The following is a 21178-nucleotide window of genomic DNA, read 5'->3' as shown; positions in this document are numbered from 1 at the left end:
AACTGTCCACGAATTTTCAACATTAAGTGACCCAACAGTATATAATATTAAGGGACCCAACAGTACTGTATACAATAAAAATTTTTGGCTGAGCTTGTCATTTTCGTTTCGAAACGGACTCTGGGTAATTCTAGAACAACAGGCACTACTGGTGATGGTCCAGAACTGCCAATGGCATCAGCACTGGTTTAAAACCCATCTTCAGCTGTTCCTGCACCTACACCAAGATGTGGTCAGTTGTTAGTATATGACCGGAGGGTAAACAGGGCTGGTGCTGCCCGTACACTACTGCTGAATATTATTAGTAGGGTTAATTTGGGTATGGGTATGGTATGGTATGGATAATGGTATGGTATGGATGGATATGGATATGGGTAAGGTAAGGTAAGGATATGAGTATGGGTATGGGTATAGATATGGTATGAGTATAAGTATGTGTATGGGTATGGTACAGATGTGGGTATGGGTATGATACAGATATGGGTACGGTATGGATATGGGAAGTAGCAAATACTGGCAACAGCAAGCATCTGCCAGTCTAAAAATTAAATAGAACCTCATATTTCAACACATTACTCACATCTTTAACCAAAAATTCTCTGAAAAAATGTCAACACTTCTGAGGAGGAAACTGAGCGACTAATTCATTTAGAACCATGAAATGGTGGCACATGAACAATGACCATCGATACCAAAATGAATAGGCTTGCTACAACCTAAAGTTAATAAAATTTTTTACAAAAAAGCACAAAAAAATGACAGACGGTAATTATATAATCAAGCATAAAGAACTGACACCCCACTAGCAATGATGACAACACAAAATTCCATTGAAACTAAACACTTCTCTTGCGTGAAAAAAGTCCTCCTGAAGACTGTATGAGCACACACACACACACACAATATAAAAGTAATTCTTCAATTATCCGGATTAAGAAAGCCAAGGGTCCGTCAGATAATGGTGACATCCAAATAATGGCAAGTAAAAAAAAATCAACTCTGTACCCTTCCTCACCTAACCTTGTCAAGACCACATAACTGTAAACACTCAATATATGCTTATAAACAACAACCATCACACTTTAAACAGAAAACTTTATGCAATTACCTACCTTTTTCCCCGTATCTTTAATAAAATATACTGCAGAAACACACACTGAAAAAATGCAGCCAATTCTTTTTCTCTCCCCAGTAAATAACACAGTTCAGCACGCAGGTAGCCTAGATGTGTTTACCTATAGCCTACCACGGCTTTATGACCATTAATGTATTTTTATTCAGCAACTTCCTTATATGTTGTATGGTAACAAGATAAAAATGTGTAGGCTATGTGCGAACTAAAGACCTAGTGTAGCCCGAGTGTTATACTCATAGTATCCACTTGTAAAGGTCAAATAGGCTATTACAACTGTACTCAACATAGAGGTAATGGTAATGAAGCTGTTATTTTACTTACACAATCCATATATACTGTATTATGACATTGATATGTTACCGTTATATGTACAAATTTTAAAAAATAGTCCCGCTATTTGTAAAGTTTACGTTCTCAGAATCTGATGATTGACCCTCCTTCAGAAAGAATTGGTAAATTTTTTTTACTTGCTAAAAGAAACGAATGTATTAATGGAATTATTATTTCTATTTTTGTACAAATGTAAACTAATACTTTACACTAATGTAAAATTACTCAAAATAGCAAAACAGCATTTTCCCAATTCATTATTTTGTTTACCAATGTAAACATACCTCAGTAACCCACCGCCGCCAGCCCCTCCTCTCTCTCTCTCAGTACTGTGCATAACCTTTCATGAAATATCAACTGCTGCTGAATCATAAAGATAAAAATACAAAAATAATGCTCCTGGAAGTTCACAGTGCCATCAAACGAGTGCATGCAAATGTAGGTGCGTGATGTCATATTTTTTTGCCTTGTCTGATTTACTGTACCAAATTTCATTACAAGTTAGTTAACTAAGTATGATTATCACATACATACAGTACACAATAGAATATTTTATCACTTTTGAGGTTTCGTTTCTAATCAATGTATAAACATTCAAAATCCTAATCTCATAAATGTGCAACACAAAACCAATCATGCTGAAGCAAGTTTACCTACACCAAGAAATTATTGCATACGTGTGTGTTGTCCCCCCACCCACCTTTTTTGGTTTGATTTAATGTACCGTACTTCATTAAAAGAGTAGTTGACTGCAAGTATGATTTTCTCACATTTACAATACACAAAAGAGTACTTTATCATTGGCATTTCTTCTCTAATCACAGTAGGCTAAAAATATTTAAAATACGTAGGAAAGAGAAAAGCATGCAGACTGCAGCATGTTTACCCAGGGTTTGGTAGAGAGGGAAATGGGGGTAGCGTGATCTCTTAGAGGGGGAGTGGGGGAAGGGTGATCACTTAGAGGGGAATGGGGGACGGGTGATCTCTTAGAGGGGAATGGGGGAAGGGTGATCTCTTAGAGGGGAATGGGGAAGGGCCACCTCTCAGAGGGGTGTGGGGAAGGGACATCTCTCAGAGGGGGTGGTGGGGCCATCTCTCAGAGAGGGGCGTGGGGCCATCTCTCAGAGGGGCGTGGAGGAAGGGCCATCTCTCAGAGGGGGCGTGGAGGGAAGGGCCATCTTTTAAAGGGGCATGGAGGGAAGGGACATCTCTTGGAGGGGGGCATGGAGGGAAGGTACATCTCTCAGACTGGGGCATGGAGGGAAGGGCCATCTTTCAGAGGGGGCGTGGAGGGAAGGGCCATCTCTCAGAGGGGGCATGGAGGGAAGGGCCATCTCTCATAGGGGGCGTGGAGGGAAGGGCCATCTCTTAGGGGGCGTGGAGGGAAGGGCCATCTCTTAGGGGAGCGTGGGGGGAAGGGACATCTGTCAGAGGGGACGTGGAAAGTGCCGTCTCTCAGAGGGGGGAGTGGAGGGAAGGGACATCTCTTAGAGGGGGCGTGGAGGGAAGGGCCATCTCTCAGAGGGGGCGTGGAGGGAAGGACATCTCTTAGAGGGGGTTGGAGGAAGGACATCTCTCAGTGGGGGTGGAGGGAAGGGACATCTCTCAGAGGGGGCGTGGAGGGAAGGGACATCTCTCAGAGGGGGCGTGGAGGGAAGGGACATCTCTCAGAGGGGATGTGGAGGGAAGGGACATCCCTCAGAGGGGGCGTGGAGGGAAGGAGCATCTCTTAGAGGGGGCGTGGAGGGAAGGGACATCTCTTAGAGGGGGCGTCGAGGGATGGGACTTCTCTCAGAGGGGGTCTTACCTTACAGACCTTACAGTCCGTTCGGGTTGCCCCAGATCCCTCAATGTGAGGCACCTCTGGTGGGGAATGGGGGGGGTGATCTTTTAGGGAATGGGGGAAGGGGTGGTCTCTTAGAGGGGGAATGGGGGGAAGGGTGATCTCTTAGAGGGGAATGGGGGGAAGGGCCATCTCTCAGAGGGGTGTGGAGGGAAGGGACATATCTCAGAGGGGGTGTGGAGGGAATGGACATCTCTCAGAGGGGGTGTGGAGGGAATGGACATCTCCCAGAGGGGACGTGGAGGGAAGTGCCATCTCTCAGATGGGGAGTGGAGGGAAGGGCCATCTCTCAGATGGGGAGTGGAGGAAGGGCCATCTCTCAGAGGGGGCGTGGAGGGAAGGGCCATCTCTCAGTGGGGCGTGGAGGGAGGGCCATCTCTCAGAGGGGGCATGGAGGAAGGGCCATCTTTAGAGGGGGTGGAGGAAGGACATCTCTTGGAGGGGCATGGAGGGAAGGTAAATCTCTCAGACTGGGGCATGGAGGAAGGGCCATCTTTCAGAGGGGGCGTGGAGGATAGGGCCATCTCTCAGAGGGGGCGTGGAGGGAAGGGCAATCTCTCATAGTGGGCGTGGAGGGAAGGGCCATCTCTCGAGGGGTGTGGAGGGAAGAAACATCTCTTAGGGGGACGTGTGGGGATGGGACATCTCTCAGAGGGGACGTGGAGGGAAGGAATATCTCTTAGAGGGGACGTGGAGGGAAAGTGCCATCTCTCAGAGGGGGAGTGGAGGGAAGGGACATCTCTGAGATGGGGGCATGGAGGGAAGGGACATCTCTCAGAGGGGGCGTGGAGGGAAGGGCCATCTCTCAGAGGGGAGGGCGTGGAGGGAAGGGCCATCTCTTAGAGGGGGCATGGAGGAAGGACATCTCTCAGAGGGGCGTGGAGGGAAGGGACATCCCTCAGAGGGGGCCTGGAGGGAAGGGACATCTCTTAGAGGGGGCATGGAGGGAATGGGACATCTCTCAGAGGGGGTCTTACCTTACAGACCTTACAGTTCATTCGGGTTGCCCCAGATCCCTCAGTGTGAGGCACCTCTGATGTCTGCCAGCGAATTGCTAGTGCATCTTCTGGTATATTTTGCATCTTCCAATCTTGGATGGTCTGGGATGCATCTTAGATATTTGTCGAGCTTATTCTTAAACACATCTACGCTCACTCCTGTTATGTTCCTCAGATGAGCTGGTAGTGCATTGAATAGACGCTGCATTATCGATGCTGGTGCGTGGTGGATTAATGTCCTGTGTGCTTTCCTTAATTTTCCTGGTATAGTTTTGGGCACTATTAATCTACCTCTGCTTGCTCTTTCTGATATTTTTAGCTCCATGATGTTTTCGGTAATTCCTTCTATCTGTTTCCATGCATGGATTATCATGTAGCGTTCTCTTCTCCTTTCAAGACTATATAACTTTAAGAATTGTAGTCTTTCCCAGTAGTCAAGGTCCTTAACTTCTTCTATTCTAGCTGTAAATGACCTTTGTACATTCTCTATTTGTGCAATATCCTTTTGGTAGTGAGGGTACCATATAATATTGCAATATTCAAGTGAACTACGTACGTACGCTTTATAAAGCATAATCATGTGTTCGGCTTTTCTTGTTTTGAAGGGCCGGAACAACACTCCCATTTTTGCTTTGCATTTTGCCAATAGTATTGCTATTTGATCATTGCATAACATATTCCTATTCAACATCACACCAAGGTCTTTAACTGCTTCCTTGTTTGTGATTGTCTCATTATTAGGTCCTTTATATGCATATAGCATTCCTTCTTTATCACCATAGTTTATTGATTCAAATTTATCAGAGTTAAATACCATCCTATTTATCTCTGCCCATTTATATATTTTGTTTAGGTCTCTTTGTAGTGAGTTCCTATCTTCATCACAAGCAATTTCTCTACTTATTCTTGTGTCATCTGGTGAAACTTCTTACTACTGAGTCCTTAACATTACTGTCTATGTCTGCAATCATAATCACAAACAGCAATGCAGCTAACACCGTACCTTGTGGCACACCGGATATTACCATAGCTTCATCCGATTTCTCATCGTTTGCAATCACTATCTGTTTTCTGTTTTGCAAAAATTCTTTTATCCATCTTCCTACTTTGTCCACAATGTTATGTTTTCTCATTTTTTTTGCTAATATATTATGGTCTACCTTGTCAAAAGCTTTTGCAAAGTCTAGGTAAACCACATCTGTATCTTCTTCATTTATCATATTTTTATATATGGTTTCATGGTGGACTAACAGCTGGGTTTGTGTACTTTTTCCAGGTACAAAACCATGTTCTATATTAAACAAACTATTTTTCATTAAATGTTTCATTATATTTTTTTTCCATTACCCTTTCATAAACTCTCATAATATGAAATGTCAGACTCACAGGCCTATAATTACTCGCCTCTAGTCTTGATCCACTTTTGAAAGTAGGGGTAATATATGCTAATTTATCCTCATCATAAATCTTGCCTGTATCTATACTTTGTCTCAATAATATTGCTAGCGGCTTTGCGATTGAATGAACCACTTTCTTTAACAATATGGCAGGTATGCCGTCTGGTCCTGCTGCTGATCCATTTTTAATTTCATTAATAGCCTGCACAATATCAGCTTCTGTAATATCTATGTCCGATAAATATTCAATATTTTCATCTCTTATTTCTGTATCATTATCTTCATTATCAATTCTAGGTGTAAATTCACTCTTATATCTTTCTGCTAATATGTTACATATTTCCTTTTTTCATTCGTTAATCGCCCTTCAATTCTTAGAGGGCCTATTTCTACTCTTATTTTATTCATCTTTTTTGCATATAAGTAAAAATTTTTAGGGTTTTGCTTGATATTTTGTAGGTCTTTTCTTCTAAGTCCCATTTTTCATTTTCTTTTGACTGTATAATCTTTTGTTCTGCATTTTCTATCTTACTTTTTAGTTCCATCACTTTCCATGCATTCTTTTCTTTTGCAAGACCTTTTTTCCACTTTCTGATTTTCTGGAACAAGATCCTTCTGTCTCTTGGTATGCGTGACTGATGTTTACTTTTTTTCTTTGGTATATATTTTTCCACTATTTCCTCTTATATTTTATATAATATATCCGTATTTACCTGTATATTATCACTTACGAATATGTTTTCCCATTCTTTGTTTAATTCTTCATTTATTTTTGACCAATTTATATTCTTACTATAGAAATTGTATTTTCCATATCCTTCCCATTTTTCGTCTCTTGCTTTTCTCTGTTTTCATGTGTTTGGAACGGACTGTTAGTTCTATGACATTATGGTCCGAAATACTCGTGTTATATACTATTATTTCTTTAACATACTTCACCTCATTCACAAATACTAGGTCTAAAATATTATCCTTTCTTGTTGGTAGGTGATTTATTTGCTGAATGTTATGTTCTAGTAGCATATCTAATAGCTTTTCAAATTGCCTCTTATCTTCTGCGCTACTATTGCTCTCTTTTTTATATGTATAAATACAACCACAGTCTCCTATTCATTCTTTCCATTCTACAAAAGGAAAGTTAAAGTCTCCGGATAGGAGTATAGTCCAGTCCTTGTGATTTCTACATATATCATCAATTTTTCAATTATTATGTCAAATTCTTTAGTATTAGGGGTCTATATATTACAATGTTCACTAATTTTTCAGATTCAAATTCTACCACTATTAATTCACATTCTGTGTTACTATATTTCTCACAGATTTTTCCTTGATTGGCATCTCTCCCATATATCGTGGTTCCCCCTTGATTTCTATTTTTCTATCTGATCTATAAGTTTGGAAACCCTTTATCTGGTCATCATTACCAGTCTCTTGGGAATACCAGGTTTCACTTATATTCAATATTTCTATTTTTTCATTTTGGGTTAGTTCTTCTAAGAACTCTATCTTTCTTTTTGAGTTACTCAAAACTAAACCCTGCGCATTCATCACTATGATGGTTTGCGTATTATCTCCATTATCTAATATGGGTAATAATAAGGATTTTCCCATGTCTCTTTCCTGTTCTGATATGTTGATCTTTTTTTCATTTCCAGAAATTCGTACATTAAAAATCCAACTTTTCCATTATATTTGATCTTCCATCTTCATATTTATTCATTTTGTGCATAAACCTGCATTTATCTCCATATCTGCACCATCCCCAGCATCATAGATACATTGCTTGTTCCTTGTGCTGATATCTAAGCCCCTTCGTGGCTGAGTCTGATGCTGATGGCTCATATCTGATGAAGAGTTAGGTGCTGACATTTTTGCATAATGTGTTGTTGGCTTGCTAAGTAACCAATTGGTTCTTAGCCACGTAAAATAAGTCTAATCCTTCGGGCCAGCCCTCACATGATCTTTGTTGTTGGCTTGCTTTTTTGCCTTTCACATTTTTTGTTTTTCTTTGTTTGCTTCATTTTTACCTTGATTTTTATATGTATTTGATTTTGATTTTGGTTTTCATGGCTACAGGATGCATGTACCTACATTTTTTATTAAACTTACATCCATTTCCTTCTTTCCAGTTTTTACATATTTTTGGATGTAGATCGCTGCATTCCTCTTCATAGCCATCTAGATATGCACATTTGCCATAGATCTCATAATTGTGACATATCTTGGGATGTTTGTAATAACATCTTTCACCAAACCTGCAATTCTCTCTTTTCAAAAGGGTGCATACTGTGTCTTTCTTTTCTTTTTTTTTCTTGTTCTTTTCCCATCAGTATGGAATCCGGGTACAACCACTTTGGGATTTTATTTTGATTTATCATGTCATAATTTATTTCTTCATATGTATGTTGCTGTATTGCCTCATATGTAGAATCTATGAGTTTCTCTGCATCCATACACTTATCCTGTTCTTTGTTTTCATTATTTTTTTCTATCTCTTCAGTCTTATTTTCTTCTTTTCTATTTTCTTCTTCTTCCTCTTCTTTCTCTTCTCTTCTTCATCCTCCACAATCTGTACATTAAGTCTTGATTTAATAACCTTGTCTATCCATACTAGACATGTTGAGCAAAATATTCTTGTGTCCTTATTTCTATTTTGCTGTACTTCTGCACATGTAGGATGAGTAGGTACATGGCAAATATAGCATTTCCTAATCAGGTTTTGTGGATTTAAAATGCCATACCACACACTACATAGTTTACATGCTTTACGCATTTGATTTCCTATAGCATCAATCAATATATTCACTATATTCACCATATTCATTTTCTTTGTTGGAATGTGTTGATTGATGTAGATTTTCTTTGCAAGTCTTTTGATAACTTCAACATTCTTTGCCATCCCTTCAATTATTTTCAGTATATTTTCTACAGGCTTCCTCCAGTTTGCTTTTGCATCTTTTTGGTTGGAGTTGTTGTTGATCTCAACGATAAGCAAGGAGTTCCCTTTTTAAGTCATCATATTCTATATCACTTAGACAAAAATGGGGCGCTTGCCACTGATGGGCATTCAATTTTAATAATTCACTCAAAAAAACAACTTGGAGGGAAGGGACATCTTTCAGAGGGGGCGTGGAGGGAAGGGACATCTCTTAGAGGGGGCCATGGAGGGAAGGGGACATCTCTCAGCGGGGGGTGTGGAGGGAAGGGCCATCTCTCAGAGGGGGGCGTGGAGGGAAGGGCCATCTCTCAGAGGGGGGTGTGGAGGGAAGGGCCACCTCTCAGAGGGGGCATGGAGGGAAGGGAGATCTCTCAGAGGGGGGCGTGGAGGGAAGGGCCATCTCTTAGACGGGGCATGGAGGGAAGGGCCATCTCTTAGAGGGGGCATGGAGGAAGGACATCTCTCAGAGGGGGCATGGAGGAAGGGATATCTCTCAGAGGGGGGGCATGGAGGGAAGGGCCATCTCTCAGAGGGGCGTGGAGGGAGGGCCATCTCTCAGAGGGGCGTGGAGGAAGGGCCATCTCTCAGAGGGGTGTGGAGGAAGGATATCTCTCAGAGGGGGCATGGAGGGAAGGGCCATCTCTCAGAGGGGGCGTGGAGGGAAGAGCCATCTCTCAGAGGGGGCATGGAGGGAAGGGCCATCTCTTAGAGGGGGCGTGGAGGGAATGGAGATCTCTTAGAGGGGCGTGGAGGGAAGGGACATCTCTCAGAGGGGGCGTGGAGGGAAGGGACATCTCAGAGGGGGCATGGAGGGAAGGGCCACCTCTCAGAGGGGCGTGGAGAAGGGCCATCTCTCAGAGGGGCATGGAGGGAAGGGCCATCTCTCAGAGGGGGCGTGGAGGGAAGGGACATCTCTTAGAGGGTTGGAGGGAAGGGACATCTCTCAGAGGGGGCGTGGAGGAAGGGACATCTCTCAGAGGGGGCGTGGAGGAAGGGAGATCTCTTAGAGGGCGTGGAAAGGAAGGGCCATCTCTTAGAGGGGTGTGGAGGAAGGGCCATCATCTCAGAGGGGTGTGGAGGGAAGGGACATCTCTCAGAGGGGGTGTGGAGGGAAGGGCCATCTCTCAGAGGGGGCGTGGAGGAAGGGACATCTCTCAGAGGGGGCGTGGAGGAAGGGCCATCTCTCAGAGGGGGCATGGAGGGGAAGGGCCATCTCTCAGGGGGGCGTGGAGGGAAGGTCATCTCTTAGAGGGGGCGTGGAGGCAAGGGAGATCTCTTAGAGGGGCGTGGAGGGAAGGGACATCTCTTAGAGGGGGCGTGGAGGGAAGGGAGATCTCTTAGAGGGGTTGTGGAGGGAAGGGACATCTCTCAGAGGGGGCGTGGAGGGAAGTGACATCTCTCAGAGGGGGCGTGGAGGGAAGGGAGATCTCTTAGAGAGGGTACGAAAGGAAGGGCCATCTCTTAGAGGGGTGTGGAGGGAAGGGCCATCTCTCAGAGGGGGCGTGGAGGGAAGGGACATCTCTCAGAGGGGGTGTGGAGGGAAGGGCCATCTCTCAGAGGGGGCGTGGAGGGAAGGGACATCTCTCAGAGGGGGCATGGAGGGAAGGGCCATCTCTCAGAGGGGGGACATGGAGGAAAGGGCCATCTCTCAGAGGGGGCGTGGAGGGAAGGGTCATCTCTTAGAGGGGGCGTGGAGGCAAGGGAGATCTCTTAGAGGGGGCGTGGAGGCAAGGGAGATCTCTTAGAGGGGCGTGGAGGCAAGGGAGATCTCTTAGAGGGGGCGTGGAGGCAAGGGAGATCTCTTAGAGGGGGCGTGGAGGCAAGGGAGATCTCTTAGAGGGGCGTGGAGGCAAGGGAGATCTCTTAGAGGGGCGTGGAGGGAAGGGCCATCTCTCAGAGGGGCGTGGAGGGAAGGACATCTCTCAGAGGGGCGTGGAGGAAGGACATCTCTCAGAGGGGGGAGGGGAGGGGACATCTCTCAGAGGGGGCGTGGAGGAAGGGCCATCTCTTAGAGGGGCATGAAGGAAGGGTCATCTCTTACAGGGGGCGTGGAGGAAAGGGACATCTCTAGAGGGGCGTGGAGGGAAGGACATCTCTCAGAGGTGGCGTGGGGGAAGGACATCTCTCAGGGGGCGTGGAGGGAAGGAACATCTCTTAGAGGGGGCGTGGAGGAAGGGCCATCTCTCAGAGGGGCGTGGAGGAAGGGCTATCTCTTAGAGGGTGTGGAGGGAAGGGACATCTCTCCGGGGCGTGGAGGAAGGACATCTCTCAGAGGGGGGGAGGGAAGGGACTATCTCTCAGAGGGGGTGTGGAGGGAAGGGCCATCTCTCAGAGGGGCGTGGAGGGAAGGACATCTCTTAGAGGGAGGCGTGGAGGAAGGACATCTCTCAGAGGGGGCGTGGAGGAAGGACATCTCTCAGAGGGGGGCATGGAGGGAAGGGACATCTCTCAGAGGCATGGAGGGAAGGGACATCTCTCAGAGGGGGCATGGAGGAAGGGCCATCTCTCAGAGGGCGTGGAGGAAGGGCATCTCTCAGAGGGGGCGTGGAGGAAGGGCCATCTCTCAGAGGGGGTGGAGGAAGGGCCATCTCTCAGAGGGGCGTGGAGGGAAGGGCTATCTCTTAGAGGGCGTGGAGGAAGGGACCATCTCCCAGAGGGGTGTGGAGAGGGGGCGGAGGAAGGGCCTCTCTCTCAGAGGGGAGTGGAGGGGGCCATCTCTCAGAGGGGGGGCAGTGGAGGAAGGGACATCTCTCAGAGGGGGGCGTGGAGGAAGGGCCATCTCTCAGAGGGGGCGTGGAGGAAGGGCCATCTCTCAGAGGGGCGTGGAGGAAGGGCCATCTCTCAGAGGGGGCGTGGAGGAAGGGACATCTCTCAGAGGGGTGGAGAGGAAGGGACATCTCTCAGAGGGGTGGAGGGAAGGGACATCTCTTAGAGGGGTGGGGGAAGGGACATCTCTTAGAGGGGGCGTGGAGGGAAGGGACATCTCTCAGAGGGGGCATGGAGGGAGGGACATCTCTCAGAGGGGGCGTGGAGGAAGGGCCATCTCTCAGAGAGGGGCGTGGAGGAAGGGCCATCTCTCAGAGCGGGCGTGGAGGGAAGGGACATCTCTTAGAGGGGGCATGGAGGAAGGGACATCTCTCAGAGGGGGCGTGGAGGAAGGGACATCTCAGAGGAGGGCGTGGAGGAAGGGACATCTCTTAGAGAGGGGCAAAGGGAAGGGCCATCTCTTAGAGGGGTGTGGAGGGAAGGGCCATCTCTCAGAGGGGGCATGGAGGAAGGGACATCTCTTAGAGGGGGCACAGGGAAGGGCCATCTCTCAGAGGGGGGATGTGGAGGAAGGACATCTCTCAGAGGGGGGCGTGGAGGGAAGGGCATCTCTCAGAGGGGGTGTGGAGGGGAGGGACATCTCTCTAGAGGGGGAGAGTGGAGGAAAACAGGGAAGGGACATCTCTCAGAGGGGTTGTGGAGGAAGGACATCTCTTAGAGGGGCATGGAGGAAGGGACATCTCTTAGAGGGCGTGGAGGGAAGGGACATCTCTTAGATGGGGCATGGAGGACAGGGACATCTCTTAGAGAGGGCACAAAGGGAAGGGCCATCTCTTAGAGGGGATGTGGAGGGAAGGGACATCTCTTAGAGGGGGCATGGAGGGAAGGGACATCTCTTAGAGGGGCGTGGAGGAAGGACATCTCTTAGAGGGGATGTGGAGGGAAGGGACATCTCTTAGAGGGGGCGTGGAGGAAGGGACATCTCTTAGAGGGGATGTGGAGGAAGGGACATCTCTTAGAGGGCGTGGAGGGAAGGACATCTCTTAGAGGGGGCATGGAGGAAGGAAGGACATCTCTTAGAGGGGCATGGAGGGAAGGGACATCTCTCAGAGGGGGCGTGGAGGAAGGACATCTCTCAGAGGGGGGTGGAGGAAGGGCCATCTCTCAGAGGGGATGGAGGAGGGAAGGGCCATCTCTTAGAGGGGCATGGAGGAAGGGACATCTCTCAGAGGGGCGTGGAGGGAAGGGACATCTCTTAGAGGGGCGTGGAGGAAGGGCCATCTCTTAGAGGGGGCATGGAGGAAGGAGATCTCTTAGAGGGGGGCATGGAGGAAGGGCCATCTCTTAGAGGGGCGTGGAGGAAGGGCCATCTCTTAGAGGGGGCGTGGAGGGAAGGGACATCTCTCAAGAGGGGGCGTGGAGGGAAGGGACATCTCTTAGAGGGGGCGTGGAGGAAGGGCCATCTCTCAGAGGGGGCATGGAGGAAGGGAGATCTCTTAGAGGGGCGTGGAGGCAAGGGACATCTCTTAGAGGGGGCGTGGAGGAAGGGCCATCTCTCAGAGGGGCATGGAGGAAGGGACATCTCTTAGAGGGGAGGGAGGGACATCTCTTAGAGGGGGTGTGGAGGGAAGGGCCATCTCTCAGAGGGCATGGAGGAAGGGACATCTCTTAGAGGGCGTGGGAGGAGGGACATCTCTTAGAGGGGGCGTGGAGGAAGGGCCATCTCTCAGAGGGGCGTGGAGAGGAAGGGACATCTCTTAGAGGGGCGTGGAGGAAGAGACATCTCTTAGAGGGGGCGTGGAGGGAAGGGACATCTCTCAGAGGGGGCATGGAGGAAGGGACATCTCTTAGAGGGGGCGTGGAGGAAGGGCCATCTCTCTCAGAGGGGCGTGGAGGGAAGGGCCATCTCTCAGAGGGGGCGTGGAGGAAGGGACATTTCTCAGAGGGGCGTGGAGGGAAGGGCCATCTCTCAGAGGGGGTGGAGGGAAGGGACATCTCTCAGAGGGTGTGGAGGAAGGGCCATCTCAGAGGGGGCATGGAGGGAAAGAAAACATCTCTCAGAGGGGGTGTGGAGGAAAGGGCCATCTCTCAGAGGGGATGGGAGGGAAAAAATGGAGGGGAAGGGCCATCTCTTAGAGGGGGCATGGAGGGAAGGGAGATCTCTTAGAGGGGTGTGGAGGGAAGGGACATCTCTTAGAGGGGGCGTGGAGGGAAGGGACATCTCTCAAAGGGGTCGTGGAGGAAAGGGCCATCTCTCAGAGGGGATGTGGAGGGAAGGGCCATCTCTTAGAGGGGGCATGGCATGGAGGGAAGGGAGATCTCTTAGAGGGGCGTGGAGGGAAGGGACATCTCTTAGAGGGGGCGTGGAGGGAAGGGCCATCTCTCAGAGGGGGGCGTGGAGGAATGGGCCATCTCTCAGAGGGGATGTGGAGGGAAGGGCCATCTCTTAGAGGGGGCATGGAGGGAAGGGAGATCTCTTAGAGGGGTGTGGAGGGAAGGGAGATCTCTTAGAGCGGGGCATGGAGGGAATGGCCATCTCTCAGAGGGGGCAAGGAGGGAAAGGCCATCTCTCAGAGGGGGCGAGGAGGGACAGGCCATCTCTCAGAGGGGGCGAGGAGGGAAAAGCCATCTCTCAGAGGGGCCATGGAAATAAAAAGGGCAAGATCCACAGCACTGAAACATTCCAACTAACACTACCACTGATAAGACTGCTACTTGAATGTCAGCACTGTCCAACATTTGGCAATGAAGTCAAACTTGCACTGAGGAGGAATTGAGCTGAATATAGAATTGAGGCCAAAGGCCAAGCACTGGGACGTATGAGGCTTTCAGCACTGAAACGGAAATTATTAAGTATATAAAAAAAAGGCTTGAAAGGCTCAGAGCAGAAGGAAAAAACCTCAAAAGCAGTTGCACTAAACTCTTTTTTTTACCGAGGCGCATTTGCACCGGCTTGCAGGGGTGCCCTTTTAGCTCGGAAAATTTCCTGCTAGCTGATTGGTTGCAAGTATTTTGTCCGAATAGCATCATTGTTTTCAAATAATTACCAAGTAATGTGAATCGAAACTTATTTACTAACCTAGATTTCTCCCTCAGATATATGTTTGTCAATAAATAATGTTAACGGGAGATCATAAAAAAGTATTGTGATGAGTAAGTCTAAATTTAATAACACCCAGAAGTCAACGACAGGAGCTTGTTTTTCGGATGCACGCTGCATAATTCTTTTGCTTTTCATATTTTAACACCAATTGAGATAAATTACACTAAGCATAAGAAAAACATGTTTTATTATAAACTCTCTTTGAATACCAGAATCTACTAAAAACATGGAATTAATAAAACTTGCTATTGGTGAAAACTTCCGGGGAGGTAAAAGGAACAGCCTGTGGCGGCCTGGCGGGAAAACTATCACAGGTGATTGCCATTGCAGCATTTTCCTGATTTATGTCATTGCAGCTTTTTCCTGATTTATGTAAATGTTGAAATCAGTTTTATGTTTTTGAGATTACTTTAATGGCTATGTCTGCAATTAAATAGTTTCTATGCTTCTTTTTGTAGATGCACACTAATAAAAATATATTTCGCAGAAATTAACAACTTACTCTTTCATGTAAGTTACAGCAGACAAATCGAGATAAAACTTTTTTATTTTTTTTATTTTGCGTTCTGTTCAGGACACATATAAGGTTAACACGAGTTTCTGCGGATATTTTGAGAAGTAAAAGAATATGTAACTGAGTAGAGGGGGAGGGGTATCGCGGTTGTAAATCGGTGAAATTATGAATTCGTTTAATTATGATTTTTATGCAATTTATGGAACACTGCAGTGTCCTCAAACCGAAAATAGTGCCATTAATAGAATCTATACCTTTACGACAAAATTAGCAGATCCTTTCTATACAGACTTACATCATAGGCCTACACACACCTAGCTTAACTTATATCAAGCATCAGCTACTGTTTACTGTTACTCCTTACCTTAAAGAGTTAAGCAAAATTTATTGCACTTGTCAAAAAATGGTGTAAGACACACAGACATAGGCTAGCCTAGTTTGAAATGTGTGCAAGAAATAAAGCCATAATAAGGGAAGTACATTATTATTATGTAAAAGAAAAAAAAGCGTCTTCATATTTATCATCATATTTGTCATAATGATATAACATAAGGCTTCAGCACAAAACCCTATGAAAGGTGATATGTATCTGAAAAGTTTTCTTGCCCATCAACATTTGCTGGCATGTGGATACCATATGAATTACTAGGCCTACCTATCTAGGTAATTTTATCTAAATTTTATCTAATGCCACAGGCTGTTCCTTTTACCTCCTCGGAAGTTTTCGCCAATAGCGAGTGTTATTAATTCCATGTTTTTAGTAGATTCTTGTTAGTCAGAGAAAGTTTCAAATAACATGTTGTTCTTATGCTTAGTGTCATTTATCCCAATTGGTATTAAAATATGTGAAAAGTAAAAAAATTATGCAGTGTGCATCCGAAAACAAGCTCCTGTCGTTGACTTCGCGGGTGTTGTTATTAAATTTAGACTTACCATCACAATACTTTATGATCTCGTTATTCGTTAACATTATTTATTGACAAAACATATATCTGAGGGAGAAATTTAGGTTAGTAAATAAGTTTCGATTCACATTACTTGGTAATTATTTGAAAACAATGATGCTATTCGGACAAAATACTTGCAACCAATCTGCTAGCAGGAAATTTTCCGAGCTAAAAGGGCACCCCTGTGAGTCGGTGCAAATGCGCCTCAGTAAAAAAAACTGAGTATAAGGATCAATTATTAGGAGAGGGTTGAGGAACGTGAGGGTTGAGGAATGTTAGATGGAAGAACAAGAATATGAAAGGAGGTACAGTAAAAGGAACGAAAATGGTTGCAGCTGGGGGCCGTAGGCTTGCTGCAAAGAACTTTGAGTAATGCCTACAGTGCTCCAAGTGGGGTGCACTGACAGCACTAACACCACTATAGGGTCAGTAACAATTCAAACTTACATTAATTGTAGTAGTAGCAGTAGAGGTCCAGTTCAGTGGGTCCCAAAAAACTTCTTGAAAGTGCTTCTACGCCCAAATTCCAAGGGCGGTGGCAGTGGAGGTGGGGGGGACCTCTTCTGAATCTTTTACAATATTTGGCTCCAGTACATGCTGAAAAGAAAAATACATTGTATTTGACTCTGAATGCAGAACATTACATTATTATACTTTAGATTCCATTTCGTAAGAGGAAAATGTGGGTAAAACTTTGCTTCAGTTGCACGGCCTGATTCCCTCCTGTCACCGACCAGGGACAGGTCATGCCCTTTTTAGGGTGAGTCCAGGGCGAGTGAAGCGGCCCCAGCCAGGTTAGGGCAAGGTGCCCTATGTTAGGTTAGGTAGGTAAGATCTGGTTAGCTCAGGACCTGGCATTACAGGAAAGGTTACGTCCATTTATCTATGAGGAACCTGTCCCATTTAACGACTGGCAGGAACGAGGCTGCGCAGCTGAAGTCAATTTTACCAAAACGTGTATAAAGATTCATAGAAGCATATGGCGATAGAGAATTTTATTATCTGCAGCCATCGGTTAATCAGTGGCAAGAATTACGCCAGCGGAAAGCAGACCTAGCCTGGTCTAACCTGGTTACGGGCGCATGACAAGCTACGTTTGCACTACCCACTTTGGTAAAGTATCCTCAAAAATTAGAAATAATGGCCCTAATCAAAGCAATTACAAAGGAAGGTTCCCCCAAAAATGCACTGGTAAAACTTTGCTTCAGCTGAGTGGTCTGATTCCCGCCAGTCGCCGACCGGGACAATTTCATCGTACATATATATGATATAACCTTTCCTATAATACCAGGTCCTGACCTAACCACATCTTACCTACCTAACCTAACTTAAGGCGACGTGCCCTGACCTCCAAAAAGGCGGTAACCTATCCCGGTCAGCGACTGGTGGGAGTCAGGCTGCAGCACCTTAAGTAAAGTTTACCCCACAGGCTTAAAACAAAATACTCGAGCAGTGCTTGTACTTAAATTGGCATTAGGCTACACCATTCCCGAGGGTGCAACACAGAGAACCAAGTGAAATAAAGTCACTATAAGGGAGACATGAGCTATGGCCTACTGGAATGGAATACAGAATTTAGGCCAAAGGCCAAGCACTGGGACCTTTGAGGTCATTCAGCGCTGAAATAGAAATTGACAGTAAAAGGTTTAGGAAGATGTAATAGGAGGAAAACCTCAATGCAGTTGCACTGTGAATCAACTGTTAGGAAGATGGAAAAATGGAAGAGAATATAAACGGAGGAACAGTAAAAGAATGAAAGGGGTTGAAGCAGCTAAGGGCCATGGAAGGGACACTGCAAAGAACCTCAAGTAATGCCATGTGAGGTGCACTGATGGCAGTACCCCTAAACTAACCTAGGGGTGCTTACTGGTTACAAATTTTGCTGTATTAGATATGGAGGGGTGCGGGGGGGAGGGAAGTTGTTATTTGATTCATTATTTTTCTCAGTTGCAGTCAAAAGACAGACAAAAACCACAGGTAAAGAAGACACATGTTAAAAAAGTCACAGCTAAAAGTCAGAAAAAAGTCACAGGTAAGTCAGAAAAAAGTCACAAGCAAAAAAGAGGCCCAGAAAATAAGTCAGGTAAAAAAGGTCACACATAAAGAAAAAGCCAGGAAAAAGTAACGGGTAAAAAAGGCGGGAAAAAGTCACAGGTAAAAAAAAAGTCAGGAAAAGTGTCACAAGTAAAAGTCACATGTAAAAAGCCATAGGAAAAATTCACTGATAAAAAAGCCGCAGGTAAAAAAAGTCACAAGAAAAAATCACTGGTAAAAAAGTCAGGTAAAAAAGTCACTGGTAAAGTCAGGTAAAAAAAGTCACAGGTAAAAAGCCACAAGTAAAAATTCTCAAGTAAAAATTCACAGGTAAAAATTCACAGGTTAAAAAAAGCCACAGGTAAAAAAGTCACTGGTAAGATTTCACATGTAAAAAAAGTCATAGGCAAAAAGACTGGTAAAGTCACAAGGAAAAGTCACTAGTGAAAAAAGTCTGGGACAAAGTCATGTAAAAAGTCACAGGAAAAGGAATATGAGTCCATAATATTTCCTTGAAAGTGACCCAAAAAAAGTCATAGAAGTCACAGAAAAAAGTACCAGGAAGTCACAGGTAAAAATGTCACAGGAACAAATTAATGTGACTTTTCTCTATGACTTAATTACTAGCCACCAAAAATTAATGCGACTTTTTTCCTAACTTGACCTAACTCACCCTTACATCGTAACCTGACTTGACCCAGTTATAAATGATTTGTTTAACCAGACCTTTGAACTTTATTTATAGGTTCTTCTCGGGCTGGGATAACCTGGTTTACCATGCCAACTCACCCTAGGACATCGTAACCTAACCTAGGTTACCTTGCCCCAACCAGGGTGTCACTGTCAAAGATTGTAGCCTGCTGGAATCCCAAATAGGCTACATAGCCTGACCATGCCAATAGGGTATTACATAGCCTGTCTAACCCTAGTTACTTGGCCAAGCCTAGGTTACTATTTTCTACATTTGCCTAGCTAAGGCTACATAGCCTTTACCAATAGGCCACATAACCTAGGTTACCATGCCAATAGGCTACATAGCCTAGGTTACCATGCCAATAGGCTACATAGCCTAGGTTACCATGCCAATAGGCTAAACAGCCTAGCCTATGCCATATACCTTGCCAATAGGCTACATAGCCCTGCCTTACCATGCCAATAATATAGCCTGAATTGTTACCCTTTGCCAATAGGCTACATAGCCAGGCTAGCCTAGTTACCCATGTTAACAAGTCTGAGGATCATATTGCCTAAAATAATTATATATATGTTCTAGATACAAGCCATTTGAATGAACCCTGACATTACGTTCCGTAACTCATTGTATTAATTAATCTAATTTTGGTGTTGAAAAAAATGTGCAATTTGGCCCTAACCCATTGGATGAAATAAATTCCTGCCACAAAACCACTTCAAACCAAAATGAGATTTCCACTTTGAAGTCTGACTCAAGAGCAGGCTGGAAATCGCCGGCCGACGCCGCCATGTTTTCAAGGCTAGGCTCCCTACAGGCAGCTATATTTCATCGTTAATCATCCTAATTACAACAGTCACCTCATGCAAATTTCAACAAGAAATGGATAATATATTGAATGAACTTCATATTTAACGTCAACGCGGCGTCATACTGTTAATTTTAACAATGATGATACGGATGATGATGTCTTGATCATCGGCGCTCAAGTTTTGGACATGACGTTCCCAGGGCTACCAAGGGTGAGCAAGCATAAATAGCCTATATATTATAAGGTTATATGACCATATGCTAATTAGAAACTTACCTTATTAACAATTACTGTAATGAGTAATGTTACGGCCCCTTGGAGGCATTGTAGACATTAATAAAGACACCTCACATTCAAATCCAATAAATACTTTGACTAGCCGAGCGCGTTTCTTTGTCAATGGTTACTTACATCAGGCCTAATTCCGAATTTAAAGTGCCTGTGAATAAATTCTCGATCTTGATTTCACATCTAGTTCCTACAGTATAAATCGACAATCATCTGCGTTATTACCGCCGTAAAATACGCATAACCGGCGTAATTCGCAACCTGATTAAGTCAACATACGGCTAAAATGATTAAAGCACCAAACTACCTTCATTATGTTGAAATAAAAATCGGTTAAACACACAAGTTAAGGGAAACTCAGGTTGAACGGCCGCCATATTGGGCGGTTGCTGCACAGTCCTGGACAGAGTTGCCAGACTGCCGGGAGAGACGTGACGGTCTGACGGCCAGCAGACTTTTACCCCTTCAGTTCACGGCCAAATTTCGGCCAAATATTTCAACAGGCGTACTGACTGACATAACAACATTAAGCATTTTTAACATTTTGTTTTATCATCATGACCTTGACAGCAAACATGGCAATAAATAAATATGTAAACAAAGAAATACATATGTAAATAAACAAACACTTTGATTTTTTATTTACAAACATAAAATGGAAAAATGCAAAGATAATAAACAACAAACACTGACACGCACAAACACACTTACGTTTATTTTAACATACATGAAAATCACTGTACGTGTGTGTGAAAGAGAGAGAATTGACACACGATAAATATGAGGTATATATTATACACTGAATATAATATCTACTACACATATGTGCGTGTGTGAGATGATGATGATGATGCATAACACATAATTATATAGGCTACTTTCACTCACAATATGTATTTTTGCTAAGGATGTTATTCCTCTTGAGGATGACCAAACAAAAACCCAAATTAGAACTAAAGCCCCAATCCAAGTGGCAAGGACACTCTTTTATCCCTCTAACAAGACCTCTTCTCCTTGTATCCATTTTCCAATGATCGTTTTTTTATATATATTTCTTTCACATCTTGCTCCCCGCTGGCATTATCTAAATCTAATCTATAGGCCTATGTATTTAAGATAGTCAGGAATCATACATTAACATGTGGATATTGAAATTACAAGAAAAATAATCTGGAATAAGAAAAAGGGTGAAAGAAATTCTTACATTCATCCTATGAGATGTTTCGGGATGGTTGGTGATGTCAAAACTTAATATAATTACTGAAATTCAGGAACTCAAAAAATTATCAGCTTCATTCTCTTCAGTATTTCCCTCATACATATTAGTCGACTTGAATAATTCCAGCATAAGTGGTGTAGCCTAACTTTACAATCTCGACAACA

General features: G+C 44.8%; 1 long non-coding RNA gene across 2 annotated transcripts in view; it reads right to left on the bottom strand.

The window, feature by feature from the left end:
- LOC136837839 (uncharacterized) overlaps positions 1-20240 on the bottom strand; it is a 53055-nt gene extending 32815 nt beyond the window's left edge. The window contains exons 1-2 of one of the 2 annotated variants that reach the window (XR_010852793.1): positions 20103-20240; positions 16419-16568 (exon numbers count right to left, since the gene is read on the bottom strand). This is a non-coding gene — a long non-coding RNA (uncharacterized lncRNA). Of the gene's footprint in view, positions 1-16418; positions 16569-19783 lie in introns of both variants that reach the window. The other variant, XR_010852792.1, reaches the window with a different exon arrangement.
- Positions 20241-21178: the final 938 nt, after the last annotated feature.

Source organism: Macrobrachium rosenbergii, unplaced genomic scaffold (assembly GCF_040412425.1).
Source record: "Macrobrachium rosenbergii isolate ZJJX-2024 unplaced genomic scaffold, ASM4041242v1 13869, whole genome shotgun sequence".
Taxonomy (NCBI): domain Eukaryota; kingdom Metazoa; phylum Arthropoda; class Malacostraca; order Decapoda; family Palaemonidae; genus Macrobrachium; species Macrobrachium rosenbergii.
Note: the sequence above shows the minus strand (reverse complement) of the source record. Positions and strands in the feature narration are given on the sequence as shown.